Source organism: Ammospiza nelsoni, chromosome 17, assembly GCF_027579445.1.
Source record: "Ammospiza nelsoni isolate bAmmNel1 chromosome 17, bAmmNel1.pri, whole genome shotgun sequence".
Lineage (NCBI taxonomy): Eukaryota > Metazoa > Chordata > Aves > Passeriformes > Passerellidae > Ammospiza > Ammospiza nelsoni.
Window position 1 is genome coordinate 7,217,364 of NC_080649.1, and position 18,717 is coordinate 7,236,080.

An 18,717-nucleotide genomic window follows, 5' to 3' on the forward strand; every position below is an offset into this window, starting at 1 on the left:
GGCAGCGGGGCCGCCCCTCACCGCCCGCGGTCCTGCCAAGGCGCCGCCCCCGCTCCCTCAGCGGGCGCCTGGCGCGCCGCCTCACAGCCCTACGGCGCTGGGACCCTGCCATGTGCTTTATTCCAGTGAGAAAACCGACAAAAATCGGAGCAGAACCCCCAGCTAACACCGTTAGGTATTAGCGATGGGGAATCCCGGGGACAGGAAGGAGAGCGGGTGTGCAGGTCTCACAGGATGGGTCTCACGGGTGGCCGCTGCTCACACGACAGCCACCCAAATTTGCTTTCATTTCTGTTCGTGTTGGGCACGGAGCTGAAAGGAGGGGTGTCCTGGGCAGGACATGGGAAGTACCCCCTGCACGGCAGCTCCCGAAGGTGCCAGCCCTGAGGGAAGGCACAGGGAGCAGCGACCATGGGGCCTGCCTGCGCTTCAGGTTGGTCTTTGGAGCTAAATTAAATTGCGCTATTGCACATTTCCCCATAAGAAATGGCAGTATTATGCACCAGATTTCACGTTCCAAAGTCCGTGTTTCCTCAAAGCAGCCACATTTGAATTTGTCTCAAAACACTGGCTTTCTGGGTTGAAAATGCCCATGTTTAAGCTTTTCCTCAAGCTAGAATTTGTGGAAAATTTAAACAAAACTCCTTATCCTTTCACGAGTTACATGGAAATTAATGTAAATAGGTTTTGGCTTAATTGTATTACTTGGCAGCCTGCAAAGAATCTGCCTTTTTTACTGCTGTTCAATCCCTTACTCATGTAAATAATCCTCATTAGTGCTTTTTACCACGAGCAGAGGTTACAGAACCAAGACTGGAAGATGTGAGTACCTCCTTTGTGACAGATGGATGGTTTCTTGCAGCACCACAGACAGAAAAATGCACAATCCCTGTGCTCTCCAAAGAGAGCAGAAAAACACTGCTGCTGAGATAATCTTCAGGAGGAAGATTACCAATATTTAATTAAAAACACACAGAGCAGATGCTCTGACTCTCTGCCAGGAAAACCCACCATTAGTTACATAAATTAAACTGTGTCTCAGCATGGGGACTGGAGGGAGCAGCACACATGCTGGAGCACCACCTGCCATTTGACAGTACCTGTAATTTTGTCACCAATTTCCAGCACCACGCTGAGGCTGCAAGCCCTGGTTTGAAAATGTCAAGCAGACACTTGACTGAGCCCCTGTTTAATGCTGCTTCCTAAGGGCACATTTTTTCTCGAATTCATGCAGTGTTTAAAGAGAAACACATTTGCAATGTTAGTGATTGTGCAGAAAAACTCTTGAGGTCTTATTAATCTCTCAGCTGCAAATCAGTGTGGTAAACATTAGCAGTTATCAATAACTGAGCACTTTTGCCCCATGAGCACCAGAACCTGCATTTATTTCTTCATTTTGCACTCTGCTGTCAGCCCAGCTGAGCACCCTGAGGAGAGCAGCACCCAGCAGGGCTGATGTTGGGATGCTTCATGGCAGGGCCTGGGAAGAGCACAGACTCATCAAATGAATTCTGAAAGCCTAGAAGAAGCCAGATGTGTGGTTCCCACGGTGTGAAATTGTGTTGATAATAGTTAAAAAATCACCACCTGCCATGGTAGGCTACTGATAAAGGTGGAATACTGTAACTGGTGTGATCCATGAGCACAGCTGAACAGTCATGAGAGCAGCTTGCTTTAAACTCAGGCAAATCATGGAATCATTAGGGGTGCAAAAGACCTCCAAGGTCAAGACCAACCTTTTACTGAATCCCACCACACCCACATGACCGTATCACAAAGTGCCACGTCTACTTGTTTTTTGAACACTTCCAGGGATGGTGACTCCACCACTTCCCTAGGCAGCCTGTTCCAATGCTTAACCCACTCTTTCAATGGAAAAAATTTTCCTGATATCCAACCTGAACCCCCCACCCCCAATGTAGCTTGGGGCCATTTCCTTTTGGCTTGTTACTTGGGAGGAGACACTGGTCCTTATGTTGCCACAACCTCCTTTCAGGGAGTTGCAGAGAGCCTGAACACCCTCAGCTCCCTCTTGTAGGATTTACCCTCTAGACCCTTCACCAGCTCCATTGCCCTTCTCTGGACACAAAATACTTTGCATTATTTTGAATTAAAAGCTGCTTTCTGCCATAAATCCTCATGGTGAATGTTCTGCTCTATCAGGAACACAGGTGATGCCTTGTCAAGCTACACATTTCTCAGGCTTTTAAATAAGCCAGCTCTGCTACCCTGGTGCAACGGAGTACTTATTCCCAGGTTTAAGCCTGGGGCTTCTCTTCTATTCTCTGTAACATTTTCTTAAAAGAACAATCAGTGATGATGAAAAACTAAAGACATGTTGAAATCAGGCATTGGCCCAGACATGCTGTATGTTCTAGTTTTAGTTTTCTATTTATACAATATGTGTTTTATCCTTTACACTTAAAGAGCTTGAGTCACTATTTTTGTTGTTTGAAAATACTAAAAATTAAATTTCCAATGGCAACCTAGGGAATCAGTGACCTGCAAATCTAGTATGTTATTCTTCCATTGAGTATGTTCAGCACTGCATGAATTTTTTTCCAAGAGCACTATAGCTTGTAAAGTTTCAGTATGCTTGTTTAAAATAAGGTTTCCTTTAGAATCATTGTTCTAGGTAACTGTGGTTTTTGAAAGGAAAAAGGAAAGGACACCCATTACGATACTAACTTGCAGAGCAATTTTATTCTGCATTTGTTTAAATCTGCAGATTTTAAATTGCCTTTAAATCAATCAATTTCCTGACAATTTTTACCCTCATACTCCTATGACAATCTGGTCTTACAAGGTGAATCAAGCTGGTCATAAACCTCACTCCAGTCTCATGAGAGGTGCATGTAACACACACCTAAAACTTCCTGCAGCACCAGTGCAGGAAGCACCTTCTTCTATGGAAAGAAGGGCAATGGTGAACATAATTTCTCCATGTTGTTTTAATTGCATTGCATTTGGTCTTGCTATTTTTACCTCTGTCCACAAAGTAATTATACAAATTTCTCCTGCAGGCCTCCCAGAACATAAGAATTCATCATCTACTCACCAGTGACCGAATCAGGCTCTGGTTGCCAAAGCCAGCTCTCTGATTGAGGCGGACAGGGAAAGAAACCACCACCACACGGTCCGGAGCCCAGCCGCAGGTAAGGGGCAGCGACAGGCGGGACAGCGAAGTGTGTGCGGGCAGCCCGACCCCAGCTGCCAGCGAGATAAAGGCGGCGGGGTGTCCCGTGTGGGGTGGGAATGGTTCAGCTGAGGACACAGTGCCGTGCCAAGGGAGCAGCTGCCAGGGAAGGTCACCGGCCTCGCAGCGAGCTGGCAGCTCCTGGGCAGCACGTGTGCCCTGGTGGGCCAGAGGCACCTGCAGCGGGCAGGGGAGGCAGTGGGTGCTGATACGGGGCAGGACGGACCCTCTTTCCGGCCGGAGTGTGTGCACACCTGCTACCGCGGCTGCCAAGGGCTGCCCTCTACTCTGCGGGACCAGGGCACGGGCCAAGCCCTCCCGAGGACCAGCTGGAGCTGATCCACCACAGCCGCGGCTGCTGTGGGGCACAGACCGCACGGCAGCGTCTTGCCGAGGTACCCGCCTGGGCCTGCCACGGACAAAATGCCCCCGAGGCGCAGCCTGACGGCCCCAAAGCCCCTAGGGAGGAAGGGGCCGAGGCTCAAGGCCCGGCCGAACCCGGGAGAAGGAGCAGGAGTCCCGCTGCGAGCTCCGGCCGGCGGCCGCTCCTCCGGCCGAGCGCGGGGCCACGTGCGCAGGCGGCGCCGGGCACGGGGCGGCGGCGCCACCTACCGGGCGGGAGCGGGGACTGCGCTGGGCCGGCCTGGCGGCGCCGCCGCAGCCGCTGGCACGGAGTGCGCGGGGCCGGGACCGGCGGCGGCAGCGGCGTTCACGGGGCGCGGCGGGCGCTGCAGGCGGGGATTGCCGCGGACACGGGTGGGCCATGTGCATGGATGGAAGGAAAGAACGACGGCTTGCTCCGTCAAAGAGGCCTGGCGGGAGACGGGACTCTCAGGCGGTAGCGTGGCCGAGTGGTCTAAGGCGCTGGATTTAGGCTCCAGTCATTTCGATGGCGTGGGTTCGAATCCCACCGCTGCCAAGTTGTTTTTGTCCCCGCCGCGGCGGCTCCTTTTCGCTCCCGCACAGCAGAAACGGGAAGCTGCCGGCGGGGGCGGCCCGGGGCCCGCGCGGTGCTGCCCAGGCCGGGCACGGTGCGCCCAGGGTGCTGGGGTTGTCAGTCACAGTCGGTACAATCAATATTATACAGAGTTGTGATATGAACTACAGAAAAGGGATTATCCACTGAGCGGGTCTCTTGCTTTAAGAATAAAACAAGAAACGCTGTTACTTTCAGGGGTTCTGCCTTTCCGTGCTGCTTTTGCGTTACAGCAGCCCGACCCTGGGCTTTGAGGCCTGCTCTGGACTCCCCTGGAGGGGAGGTGCCAGTGTTCACACCCTCTCCACAATTCTCAAACCCATCCGTGATTACTCCCCTCCACACCATGATTTCTCAAGCTCTCATCCCTAGTCCTTTCCCAAGCTCTCTGCTGTTTGCATCTTGCCCTTGGTTTTTCTCTCTCCATGTTACAGGTTAGAAAGATGCACGTGAGGAAGAGATTTCTCTGATAAATTCCCACTGTGATGGGATGGTGGATGGGAAGGAGCTGGACTGTTCTTTAGGTCCATTTTAGCTGAACAGTAATGTGAAAAACACATTGTTCACTTCAGCTGCTGCAGGAATTTGCTCAGTACAGCTGCTGTACTTCAGAAATTTGGTGCCAAAACAGACTTGGGCCTTAAGTTCAGCTGAGGAACTGAACTGTGTTAGTTGTTGCCCTTAACTACAGGAGGTGAAGAAAGCTGTACAAAGATCTGTGCAAGCCATAGCAGCAGATTCCTCTGCTGTGTCATAAATATACCTAACTAATGTAACTTACTTAGTAACTTCCAATTTAACTAAAATAGCCTGTGAAAACCCCTACCAGCCAGTACCCACAGCTCTGTGCCAGGGGCAGGGCAGGGGGCAGTTCTGGGAAATTGTGCAGAGGCACAGCACGGACTTCAGCAATGTTTCAAGTACACTTTTATTTTCCTTCAGATGTGGTGCTAGAGCTAATTCATGAAATCACACAGTGTGAAGTCTCTGTCGGCCTGGTGTGTGTTATTTGCAGTAATCTGTTCTGTCTGTGCCTTTGTTCCTCTGTTCCACAAGGTAGTGAGCCATGACAGAAGCTGTGGTCAGTCTTTCTTCTTATTTCAGCCATTTTTCTTCACTGGTGAAGCACTGCAGGCTGTCTGCAGCTCTTGTTTTTCCTGCAGGTTCTCATTTACTTCAGCAATCAATTTGGAAAGTTGTTGTTTTGATTTGAAATAGAGGCAACAATCATAACTGTGGTTGTGTTTCAGTGATTTGGCAATTATTGTTTACTGTATTTTAATTTCTCAGGTCCAGCCACTTGTTTGTGATATTATTTGTAAATTCAACAGCAGCTGTCTCTCTGTTGCACTGTGCCAGTAACTATAGTGGGAGTTGAATGCTCTGGGTAGCAATGCTGTGACCATGCAGTTTGTGCAGGTCAGTGTTTTCTTCCTTTAAAAAACCGCAAAATTGAGAGGCCACCAAGTTGTGTAAAAATAAAAGCCAAAATTAGAGTAACAAATAAAGCAAGGAAAATATTGAGGAAGAGCTTATAATATGAGCGTGGTCTGGATTCAAGGTAGTGGTTCACAGAATCAGCAAAGTCAAACTTCTGTGGGCGGTACCCCAGCTGAGCTCGTGCCTTGTCTATTCGAAACGTGTGAGTTACAGAAATGTTCTGTACCTGCAGGACAAAAGAGTCAGCATACACAGGTATGACTACACAGGCAACTGGAACAAACTGTGAGTGGCAGCAGAGACACAGTTAGAGGAAATGTAAAATACAAAAAACCCCCACAACATTATATCAATGTCCTATCAGTATTGCACACATTATTCTTAAAATTGTCCCCTCAAAAGGAGATTCTTGAAAGCACAAAGAGACATTAAAAGACACAAAGTAGAATCTGTAAATGTCACAAAAAATGTTCTGCAAGTATTCTCTTGCTTAGGTACTCAAAGAGTCAGATCAAAGCCATCAGGTAGGTTCCTAAAGGCCCAGCCAAGGCATGCAGGACACTGACCCTTGGCAGAGAGGAGCTCTCCCAGATTGCAAGCATAAACTCTTTCCAAAGATCATGGCAACCAAGCACAATATATTGCCTAAATTGTACACAAGGCATGTATTTGCCCTGGAAACTGGAGGCTGAAGCAGCACAGGGTGGGTGTCACTTTCCACTGACTGAGTCTCCCTCAGATGAACATGCATGGATCCCGTGGGAATTAAGGCAAGTTTACAGACACAGATTTTACCTCATTTCTGGTCAGCAGCGGGGGCAGGTCAACAACTGGTCTCAGAAGTGCATGAAGGTGTTCCATGAATGTGGCTGCATAACAAAAGATTTTCACTTGAAGTAAGAACAGCGAATTGCTTTGCCATTGTGATTGGGACATCTCACACTGTAAATGCTAAAAAGGATAATCACAGACCTGAGAGCTCAGGGCACCATTACTAACACCATCTCACTACTTGCTCTCAAGGGGCTGGAATTTAATCTAATTTAATTTAATCTTAATTACTGTGCTTGTGGAATAAGGTTTTGGAAAAGGGAAAAAGCTGGGCACAGATCAAGTGAAAAGGTCATGAGGCTTCATAAAAAATATGGCAACAGAGAACTTCTTTTAGTGGGACTTGAATAAGAGATCATTCTGGTTTCAGCTGCACAGAGGTGAGTTTTACACTGCTGAACACTAGGTGAGCAGACAGCATTTTTATACATGAAAATGAAAATTGTGGGCAAGTAAAACAATATTATATTACAGTTAGGAATGAGGGGAGCATGAACAGGAAAGAGAAATGTTGATAAAATATTTTACCTGATGCATAGACCACACAAGTAGGAATACGTATCCATGGCTTACTGCAACCTAATCCTTCAAACTGAAAAAGATTTAAAAAACAATGAAAACCCCCAGAAACTTTAAACAAATTTTAAAGTTTCAATATAGAAGATATTTATGGAAATATTTACTGGCTCTTAGTATTTACTATTTTTCATTTTTAAGGAGATGCCAATTAAATGTTACCCACAGACACTGTGTCATTTTTGTATCTTAAAAGAATGAGAGAAATTACAATAATTAATCAAGTTGTCATAGAGTGCTGATACCTAATTTAACATCATGACATGTTTATGGTTTTGAGCCTATCATTAGCAACAACATGGTATTTTGAAAAGAATGAACAGATGAAAACTTAAGATTTCTATTTTTTGCCCACCCAAAATGCCCATTATTCCCATCTGCATGCCCCATAAATGAAGACAGTAACAGCTCAGGACAGGGTGCTGCTGTAGAGGGTCCTTTGGTCTCAGGGAAGACATTTGCTTTAATGTAGTATTTTGGGTGGGCTTTGTTACAGTGCTGATCACACTGAAATTCAAGCAGGAATGAAGCCCACATTCAGAGAGTTCCATGTGGAACTCTCACACCCAAAGCAAACATACAAATGTAGCATGCACACAAAAGCTGCAGTTGCATACAGTTAAAGAAATTAGTGTACTTGGAGATCAGTATTGCACGTACCAGGGGAGTCAGCCACTCAAAAAGGTTGGATTTTTCTCCATCATGAATGAAATACACCTGGCCACTCTGTTAAAGAGGTAGAGAAGAGACAAGTCAGTAAAAATAGTACTGCATATATATTGACTTCTTTTTCTTTATCTCACCCCTTATGAACAGCTTGAAAATAATCCAGCCATATCAAATATGAGTGGTGCACACCTGAGTCACAAACTCTGCTTGTGTTTCATTCAGTGGCACTGTTGGGTGCAACAGAATTGGTGAGCAGGTGGCTTGTGTGGTTAACCTGCCTTGGAATAAATGGTTTATTACAGATGTGCCTGTTCAGAGTGGCTGTGCTGATGTGCAGAGACACCCCTGGAGCTGGGTCTCAGTGGTGCTGCTGGCACATCCACCAAAGGGGGGAAATGTTCTGCTCTGGGGCTGGTTAAGGCTCACTGGAACCCAGAACACTCCTGTGTAGCCAAGCTCTGTGTTCCTGCTTTCCTTTTGCTTTCAGGGTTTTAGAAAAAGTAGTTTAAGAACTTTAAGAAAAAAAAAAAATTAAGAAATTTTCTTTAAGAAAAGAAAATCTACTTTGAACCCCTTTCTAATATACTCTCAGAGCAATGCTTCTAGGTGATTAAAAACCTGTATTTACAAGGAAGGAAACAGCTGTGGCTGTTTTTGAAAGCAATGAACCCAAATGAAATGTGCCTCTGTTGGGAAGAACTGACCATCACAGTTCAGAACATTAAATCTGGACCTGTACAGGGAACAGGATCAATCTGCCTGAACTTCCACTTTCATTTCCAAGAAAGCAAACATTCTTTGCTCATTTTCCAGAAATTATAAACATTGCATTTTAAAAATGCAGAGATGGAGACATTGTTATAGAATTGAATATTCCATCTCTTAACCAACACCAACAGGCAGCACTGTGCCCATCCCACATTGCTCATAGCACACTGACCAGCTGCTAACACAGACAACAATGAGAGCTGAAGGACAATAACTCTAATTACTGCAGTGGTTACTGTAGCACAGGATGCAGTGCAGGATCCACTGTCAAGTGACATCTGTGGTGGTTTTACTGTGTACTTACAGCTATGTAGTTCTTCTGAGGGGTGAGAGCTTGAGCAGCTAGAATATGAGCTTGTACAAAATTCTCTACATGTATCCAGTTCATTTGAACACTTGGGTCCCCAAACTTGAAGCTAAGTAGCCTTCTCTCAATAATCTTCTGTAGATAAAAACAAACATGGAACCGTAACAAAATGAGTTTTACAATGAGGTAAAGTGTACTTTTTTTGTCCAGCTAAATGTAAGTTTAGCTCTATTTTAAAAAGAAAGGAAATACATTAATCAATTAAAAATATTCAAGGGAACTGCTCATGAGAAAATGTCAAAAGATGTATTGCAATATGTCCTGAATTCACAAAAAATACAAGCCTGCTCTAGGGATAAATAAAATATTGTATGGAAAGCTAAGTTACAGTTCTGAGTGGATCAAAAGTATTCACTAAATTGGATCAAATTTATCAAATAGCTTTGGCTAGGAAAACCTGGAAGATTCACTTTGGCTGGAAGGAAAGCATCCCAGTTTTCATTGAACAGGTACATTTTAGAAACTGCAAAACATGACATTTGCATGATGCCTTAAATTTTGCTCAAAACAATAAAGCTCAAAATCAAATAGAAATTTTTAAATATTATATTTTTAAAGGGGCTAAAATAAAATCTCAGATTTAACTAAAATGATATTTTGCATTCTTAAAATTATATACAAGTAGATAACATATAATTTGGCTGACTGCAATATAATTTCCTACCTCAGCCACAAATAAAAAAATATCTATTATGTGGTCAACTTGAATCTATTATTTCCTGAAAACTGTGTATAACTTAATATTACGCTATTTCTTTTAAAATAACTGCTCACAGAATTCTACAGGGACCATGCTCTAAACATCATCTGTTGGCCCTGCAATTTAAAAGCAAGTGAAAAAGAGTAAAAAGTGAACACCTCAGCTGCTGCCCTCAGTAACCTGTGGTACCAGAGGGTGCTTCCAACTTTGGAACCTGTTTCATTGGACAGGGAAAGCTGTTAATAGTTGAGAGTGGAAATAAGATATTTTGCTGTATCTCTTCTCATTAATATTTAAAACAATTTGGTGTAAGTTGCGTGTAAACAGACATTTAAAATATCATGGATTGGCCTGAATCTTACGGTAATCATTAAATTATAAAGCTAGATTTTCATGTGTTTGTATTTAATTAAAAAAAAAAAAGACTTTTAAAATCTACACTTTACAGATATAATGCTTGTTAAAAAAGTTATAATATCCTCAGCAAATGACTGAATTGTTGAATTGCTACCCAATAAGATCAGTGAATTTGCAATACAAATAAGTGATGTTCCTTTCAGTTTTTTACCCATATCATAGAAAACCCTGCTGGTTAAAGGATTTGGATGACATACTGCAAGCCTTGGCAAGTGTCTCTGCTCCTCTGGTCCGTAGATTCCTGGTGGGCGGAGAACGCACGTGTGGAGTATTCCCCCTCCTAGAACATGGGATAAGATTCTTAACAGACCTTCACATCACTGCACTGGATCTTTGTTTGTATGAACCAAAGGCTGAGGCAGCAGGACTTACTCTAAATTCATTTCACTACCTTAAAAAACAATACATACCAAAAGATGCTGCATTAGGAGTTGGATAATAAGATGGGAGAATTACAGCATAAAAAATAGCAAGAAAATATTCAGAGAAGTCCTGCAATCATAGTTGTGTTCCTAGAAAACACCAGATATTCAAAAAATCTCTTTCTAATTAGTGTCTTGTCCCTGTGCCAGAGCAGTGAATGAATGTGTTGGCTGTGGTCATGAGTTCACCGAAGTGAGCAGGTTGTTCAAAAATATATTGGATAGTGGAATGAAACCAACTAATCCCCACAAAATCATTGATGGGAAGCAGTGACCTGCTAGCAGTACAAGGCAGAGCTGAAAGATTCACTCAACAGCAGGTGCAGCTCCCACTGGAGTGAGGGAGAAGCTCTTGACAATTTCAGTGGGATCATAAAAATCAAATCTTCCCACGTACATCAGCTGGCTGTTTCATCATCTGCTAATAACTGTTCTTGTAAACATATAAAATATAAGTCCTGCTATGGCACAGAATCAAAATGGGATGTTTGGTTCTATTTCACTGACTAATATAGAACTGTGTATTGGTCCTGTAATTAGGAGAGACTTGGATGAGAAGAGCAGCTAAGGAAATAAAGGGGGAAAAATACCTTTTCTTATTTTGAACAAAATAATTTTGTTGGGATGGAGTTCCCATCATGGACTTTCTATCTGTTATAGCCTCTGCAAGTATCAAGTGAAGAGTCTTTTCTCTAAGTTGTCCACAGCTAAATTTAGCTCAGTATCACTTGGTCACACAGAATCATGTTGCACTTTACATTAATTTGTTTTGCACTGGCAGTTATAGTATCTCACAGGTGAGCTTAAGTTTTCAAGTGTATAACTGGCTTCCTCAACATGGAAAACTTTGGGAAGCACTAATAAATAATTCCAAGCCCTAGGCTCAGATACCCACTTCAGATTTTAATTTATAACTTGAGGGAGTGTGTTGATGTAACAATTTAATCAGCATCTGTGTTTTACTTATGCTGCATGAGATAGAGACATTAAACACTTGTTTTTGTTTAATTTATAGCGCTCTTATTATTTTTCATGAACATACTGAACTTACTGCTACCATGCTAAAACCTTTTACAGACATTGTGGGAACTTAAAACCAATTAAAAGTAATTTATAAATGAAAATACTCTAATTTGTGAGAGGGAGTTGGTAACTTAATTTCATAACTGCTGGGCAGTCTTGTCCACTAAGGATTGATAGAGGACACAGGATTCTGGGGAGGAACAAGAAGAAGAGTAAATTTTACTATGAATTCATGCTCAGACAAAAATACCTTCTAGTGAAATTCCATCAGCTGCTAGTACCATTTGTTCTGCAATGGATTTGGTCCTGGAATAGTGGTCAACAAGCTACAGAGAAAAAGCAAATACATTTGTATCTGTTCCTGAAATGGTGGGACAGAGAGGCTTCTCTTCTTCACTAGATTTCACTCAGCAGAGGCAACAAATACCTCAAAATACAGAACTTGTGGGATATTAGGTTCAGAGTACAACACATGAATATTTCTAGGGTAAGGAAGTATTTTTGTATATGCAAATCTGGTTAATTAATTTCAGCACATTTGAGAAGCAATAAATATATGTATGTTTTGGATGCTGCCAGGAATGTAATTGATCACTACTTTGTAATCTGGATTTCTTCTTCAGGTAATGGAAAAGTCAAAAGCCAAGTTTTGAAGTCATTACACTTGGTCTGAAGTATCCTGCTCACTTCTGTGTGGCATTCTCCCAGAGAAAGTGTTACTTAAAACGTTATTAAAAATATTCATATTTTGTCTCCATATTTACTTCTTGAAAGACCATGATGTATTTGATGGAGAGAGGAGGGACACCAAAAACAACTGTGTATGCAAAGCAGCCAGAAGTACTTTCTCTTTTTTAATTAAATGCAATAAAACCATATAAAAATAGGCTGCTTTTCCAGATCAGCTCTACCTTGAATATATGTCATCTTCTAAGGGAAAACCAGAAAAATCATGTGGATAATAAATAGCTAAAGAAGCACCAAGCCATATCTCAGAATCCTCATGTCCAGGTGGAATACCCTGATGCTAATGCAGCATTGTGGGAGTTATTTCCCAAATCAAGGCCTTAATAGGAAAACAAAGAAATATAAATATTGATGTACATGAAACTGATGTGCCAAGGTTGTAAATAGCATCTTCAAAGAGTATAAAGAGTTTCCTTTTTTCTTTCATAGAATGACAGAATGGTTTGGGTTGAAGGGGACTTCAGTGATCATCTTGTTACAACCCCCTCTTCCATGGGCAGGGGCACCTCCCACTAGACCAGGCTGCTCAAAGTCTCATCCTGTTGTGATCTTATCACAGGGGTTCCATACTGTTGTCTCCTTACCACAAAAGTTCCATACCTTCTGGTGTTTCTCATGGGCAGCTCCTCAGAGCACTGACTCTTTTTCACAAAGCAGCCACTGACTCCAGTTCCCTTCCCACCCAGCCACCCCACTCTTTTCTAGCACTCTGCTTCTCATTGCTTACAGCTGTGGCCTGTTAAAGTCAGGCCTGATCCTGATCTTGGATAATTGGCCCAGCTGCAACTCCTTAGAAAGATTACTTTCTACACTATCTTTATTTTCTTATATTCTATCCCCTTTCATCATCCCACCTGGCCTTTCTTGTGCCTGGATGTTTGCATCAGGCAAAACTCTGTCAGAAAAACTCCAGGCTTTTTCAGAAACATGGAAATAAACAGAGAAATTGGAGAATCAATCCAATGAAATACCTTGTCAATTGGGAAATATGCCAAGGATTCCTCATCCCCATCTTCAATGGGAAGCCCTCCAAACACCACATTCACTGAGCTGGTGTACACCAGACGAGGCACATTTTTTTTCCTGCAGGCTGCAATGAATAATTAATTACTTTAGTGGGAAATTATTTAGGAAAAAGTTTGTGTGCCATTTTTTCTAAGAAAGTGTCAAATCTTCAAAGAGAAAATCCTTCTGTTTTGTGACTGAGTTGAAATGCAGAGCATATTGAAAGGGAAGACATCAGAGTAGAAACAAGAGCTTTAGTTGCCTCAGGAGAGCTCCTCCAGCCTGCTGGGCAGAGGACAGAAGTCCTTCTGCTTGAAGGGCTGCTCACTGCCTGTACAAGTTGTTAGCAAGCAGGTTAACTACTACAAAATACACAGGGAATTGGTTAACTCATTATGTAGAGATTCCCACATCAGTCAAACAAGGTGTTGAGAAGCTGAAGTAGTTGAACTGCAGTGCTGGCTCTCGTGTCACACCTCCCAGCAGAACTGAGCATAGCACCCCACCCCCCAATTACATGTTTCCTCATTTTCTGCCAACAAAGTCAAGCACTTGGTGACAGACAGAGTGTGCCAAAAAGGCCAAGTGGCTTTCTCTAAATGGGATGTGATGTTTGATATGCTGTACTAACACCCAATGGCACAGTTAAATACATACCATTAAGGATGAGTCTTGTTCCACTAATGTTGACACTTTCAATCTCTTTTTTATGCAACTAGGAAAAGAAAAAAATGGTGCATTTTATAGTAATAATACATATTCATTTCAATAGGGGGATGTTAGAAATGTCCCCAGATAAACATAATTTAGTGCTTTGATTGTTAAAAATGCCATTTAGACTGCTGTTTCAGACTTAAAGAAGTCTAATCATTATTTTTAAACTATTTGTGTATTTTTCTTGTATTTTTATAGACTAGTCTGCTTGAAGCAAAGAAAATTGTAGTGCTTCTGAAAATATATGTCCAGTTATTACATATCTTGCAGCAGTTTGTTAAATACAGGTGTTTCAGTAGCACTTTAGTGACCAGTTGCCTCTAACCACAGCAATTCAAATTATGCATTGCTCAGTGCAAAGAACTTCGAGTGAGCTGTTCTATCCAGACAGGGTAATTACTGAAGTTCCTCTTATTAAATAAAATAAGAAAGAGGTGTGTTTGTGTGTGGATGTGTGTGTGTGCTTGTAACTCTAATTATAAAATTGTGACTCAGAGTCCTACATCTGTACATCCTACATCTAAAGAGCATCTGTAGAGCTTTTAAACCAATAGTGAACAATTAAAGACTTCAAATATTGTTATTGTTACAATTCAGACATATGAAATAATTTATAATTTAGTTAAGTTTTATTCCTCCCAGTGACCTTAACACCTAGGAGATCCATGTGAAGGTTTAGGGAAGAATCAGGGTTTTGGAGGGAACCAGCCTCCCTTGTCTTTCATTTTGTCTTCACAGTGTTTCAGAACTTTTCAATGCCATTTCCATCTCCAACACCCTCCCAGGGTGCTGGTGGAACCTCTAATGAGAGGAAATCACTGCAAGCAGCCTGCTTGAGGTGGCACTCCAGTTTGCACAGCGCAATTTACCAGAAGTCCAGGGCAATATGAAGAGATGAAATCTGTCCTGCAGTGTTACAGCATCAAAGGCTCTCACCCTCTGTGTGGGCAGTCACACAGAAAAAACCAAAACTATGTGGACTCACCTGCTCTGTTCCTGACATTCCATAGGAAGCTACGTGAAACACACAGTCAGCCCCTTCACAGACTGCCAGTACAGCACTGTAATCCCTGATATCTGTCTGTAATACACAACAGAAGATATTTGGACACGAGATCAAAGCTGCAGGTGAGCATTTGTCACACAGTGGGTTAGCACAGAGGGAATCCATATAGAAGGAACTGTACTTGCTGTACAAATATCCTGGGACTCAAAACTGGGCACACCTCCCTACTTGCTGATAACTATACTTTTCTTCCATAGAACCCAAAGAACTTTAAAGACATTCATTAAGGTTCACAATACTCCTGTGTTTATTCTACAGGTGGTTTAGCTAAGGCCTAGATGAAGGCAGGAACCTGAGGAGTCAGGAGTGAAACTGCTCCATGCATTACAGGTTTTGCTGGTTTCATCATTTCAGATATACTAAAATCCATTCACCAAAATTCATGAGGGATGTCCACAAAGTTAAAAAGGTCACAGAAATTTGAAATAACTGGCAATAGGTATTTGGAGTCAGTAAAAACTAGGAAGACATGGAAAATACAAATGAACTAACTTTGACTGTTGGCAAGATATTATTTATCATACCTGGATCCAAGCCACTCCACTGGGAATCACCCACAAAGGCTTGTGTATGTCACACAGCACAACAGAAGCTCCTATGTTGGCAAGAGCACATCCCAGCTTGTATCCACAATAGCCAGCACCTCCTGTCACCACGGCTTTCATATTGATTTTATTGAGTATTCCAGCACGTTTGCTCTTACTGCAGTCAGAGTTTCGGTGGATGGGTGTTGCTGCTCCACTCATTTTTGATTTTGTGTCAATGAAATACTGCCCAGCACTACCAGATACATGTAAAAATTCCTTCTACATGGTGAAAGTGGCTCTATAGCACTCCTGGATGCAGACAATTTCAGGGAGTTTCATGTTGACAAGATCTAGTCACAGCAGCAAAATGTAGCTTTAATGCAGCCTGCCTAAGAGAGATAAAGACAAAAGCAACCCAGAATTTACAGTCCCCAGTTTACTGCCAAGACAGACATCTGAGAGAAGTGGTATTTCCAGATTCTTTCTAAGTACCAGCAGCTAAACAGAAATTAAGAACACAGTGAGTTGTTATCATTGGCAGCGCTGGAGTTGAGATAGATGAGGCTGTCAGGAGGGAAGAGGGATGCCTGATCCTTATAACTTTAGAAGGTGTATCAGAGAACAAGGCTATCAAATCTCTTGCTTTCGAGGGGAACTCGAATAAAATAGCTGCTATAGTATAGAAAAGGTTAATAACTGCATTAAGAATAAAAGTACTCGTGAATTCCTCATTTTCTGAACAAGGAGGTTCTTGCCCTTCTAGGGGCCCCTCACCGGCAGTCAGGACATTTCAGAGGCTGTGGCTCCCGACTCCCTCCGACACGCAGTCCCTGCCCCGGCCGCAATGAAACATTCAAAGCCACCCGAGCCCCGCCGGGGCTCTGTGCATCTCACTTGCAAAGCGGCGGGGCGGCAGCGCAGGGCGCCGTGCTCGGCCCGGCCCCGGCCGACCCCCGGCCTCGGGCGGTCCCGCGGGCGGCGCCGTTGGGGCCGTTGGGGCCGGGCTCGGGCAGGGCCCCGCAACAGCCCCCGCACGGCCCCCGCAGCATCCCCGACATCCCAGGCATCCCCCGGCCCCACAGAACCCCTGCGTCCCACTCATCTGGGATCGCACGGCTTTCCTGGCACTCTGCTCCTCACACGGCGTCCATGCAGCCCGCAGCATCGCCGGGGTCCTACAGCATGTCACGGTATTCCTGGCTGCCACAGCATCCCTGGGATCCCAGAGCATCCTACGGTGCATCTTACCTCCGCGTGTCTTCGCACAGCTGTGACTGCTGCACTAAAGCATCCTGGCAGTAGTGAGGGCTCCGGTCACACTGAGGTACCTGTTGAACAGGTTGTTCAGGAAGAAAACACCACCTCCTGCCCGCTGGTTGGACAGTCGGTGGCAGGACATGGCTCATAGAGATGCAGAACTTGTGAGACACCTGCAAAACAGCAGGAGTTCCCAAAGAGGCACAAATAAACAAACAGGCACTAAGGTCCCTTTCCACCTGAGCCTCCCTGTGGTCATTTGAGCCTGGGAGGGTGTGAAAAGGGTCAGGAGCTGCAGAATTTCAGTTACCCATTCCAGGCAAAAGTTAAGCTTTGAACACGTTTACCTCTTTTGTTACAGCTGTGCTATGTCTGAACGTTCATATTAAATTTTAATCACTTAAAGACACATTGCAGTTATGTTAGAGTAGGAGTAACTCAAACAAGAGCCAGCTTAAAGTGAGACTCAGTAAAGACCCACAGAAATAAGAGAGCTGACTACTCCCAGCTGGTACTGAGCATTGTTTTAAAATCTCAAATACTGCATCTGTAAGAAAGATAAACAAATGTACTGAAGGCAATTATTGATTATCAGTCCTGTTATAACAGTGATGTAAAAAGCATCCTACTTAAAATAGCAAACCACAGGTTTGGTGTTACAGGACTGAAATGATGGGACTCCATGGGGACTTGCAAGCACAAAGCCAGGGAGTTCCTTGGTTAATCCTTCCTGAGGAGCATCCAAGCAAGGTCAGAGCCTGCACTCCTGTGAAAACTGTTGGTGTAATCCAGGATGCATCCTGAGCTATTAGTCCAATAAAAGTGATCTGAAAGATTTATAAATAACTAATTTAGAACCAAATTGAATGTTTACATGCAGCTAAAATGCTCTCACTGGGAAGTAACTTTACACTTGTGGTTTTCTATTCTGGATTTTTAGGGAGTAAAGGCTTACATGGTACTGCCTGCCTGCAGCACTTGCTGGCTCAGCTGCAGCTCTGTAGTGATAAATTGTGAATTTAACTGGTTTTACTCAAACCTGGATAAGGGTCTCACATATACAGAGCTTCTTTAAGCTTCCTGTCAGTTGCCAGGGATAGGAGACAGAGCTGAGCAGTGCCCCTGCTAAAGGAAGATATATAGTGGGAGCTCACTTTGTATGGACAAGGACAATCTCCAAATACAAATCCATAATCAAGCAGACTCTACTGCTTTCACTGCACACAGAACTATTTGTTTAGTGAAGAGATAAAAAAAACAGAGTAAAACAAATCTTTGCTTGCACAAGCTGCAGTGGTAACTGTGGTTGCTCACTCATTTTCCTGTCACTGTGTATTGTCTTTTACCTGTGACCTTTATTCTTCTAGCATTGCTTTTGACTCTCTTGCATATCCTATAGATGTAGAGTGAGAGAATCTTTATAAACTTGCTGGTCTTAAAAATCCTGTAAAATGCTAAGAAAATGAATAATGAGTGGAGATAATCAGATGGCAGAGCTGTTCCATCATTGTCTGCCATGACCCACTGTGGCAAATGCAGCTCTCCTGATTCACGTGGGGAGCCAGAGAGGGAGCAGCTGCTCCCTGGTCAGAGCAAAGCTGATTCCCAAGGGAAAACTCCTGACACCTTGAAGGTTTGTGTGGGCTACATCTGGTGTGTCCATGCAGCACAGGTGGCTCACACAGGGCAATCCACCCAAGAAACAACTGATGTGAGACTTAAGAAAGGGGAAAAGAGAGAGGTTGGATTCTCACTCCTGTCTTGGTGCTTGGCTTCTCTGCTCACCCCAAAATGCAATTCCCTGAACACACAGTGTGTGCCAGCACTGCTGCAGGGTTGTGGAGAATGTGACTCCAGAGAGCAGTACCAGCTGGCTGAATTCCACCTTCCCACAAGCTCCTTAAAAACAGGAGGTTCAGTTATTTGGTTCAGTTATTGTTTATTATTGCATTGAAAGGATATATTTGATTTACAAACACACATAGTGATATTTATTACATTTTTACAAAGCTTTAG

The 18,717-nt window shown here is 43.5% G+C and overlaps 1 non-coding gene and 1 pseudogene across 1 annotated transcript; one reads left to right on the forward strand and one right to left on the reverse strand.

The window, feature by feature from the left end:
• Positions 1-4,033: 4,033 nt before the first annotated feature.
• Positions 4,034-4,115, forward strand: TRNAL-UAG (transfer RNA leucine (anticodon UAG)). The gene has a single exon. It is a non-coding gene; the product is annotated as a tRNA-Leu (tRNA).
• A 983-nt stretch (positions 4,116-5,098) lies between these two features.
• Positions 5,099-15,783, reverse strand: LOC132080971 (putative short-chain dehydrogenase/reductase family 42E member 2; annotated as a pseudogene).
• Positions 15,784-18,717: the final 2,934 nt, after the last annotated feature.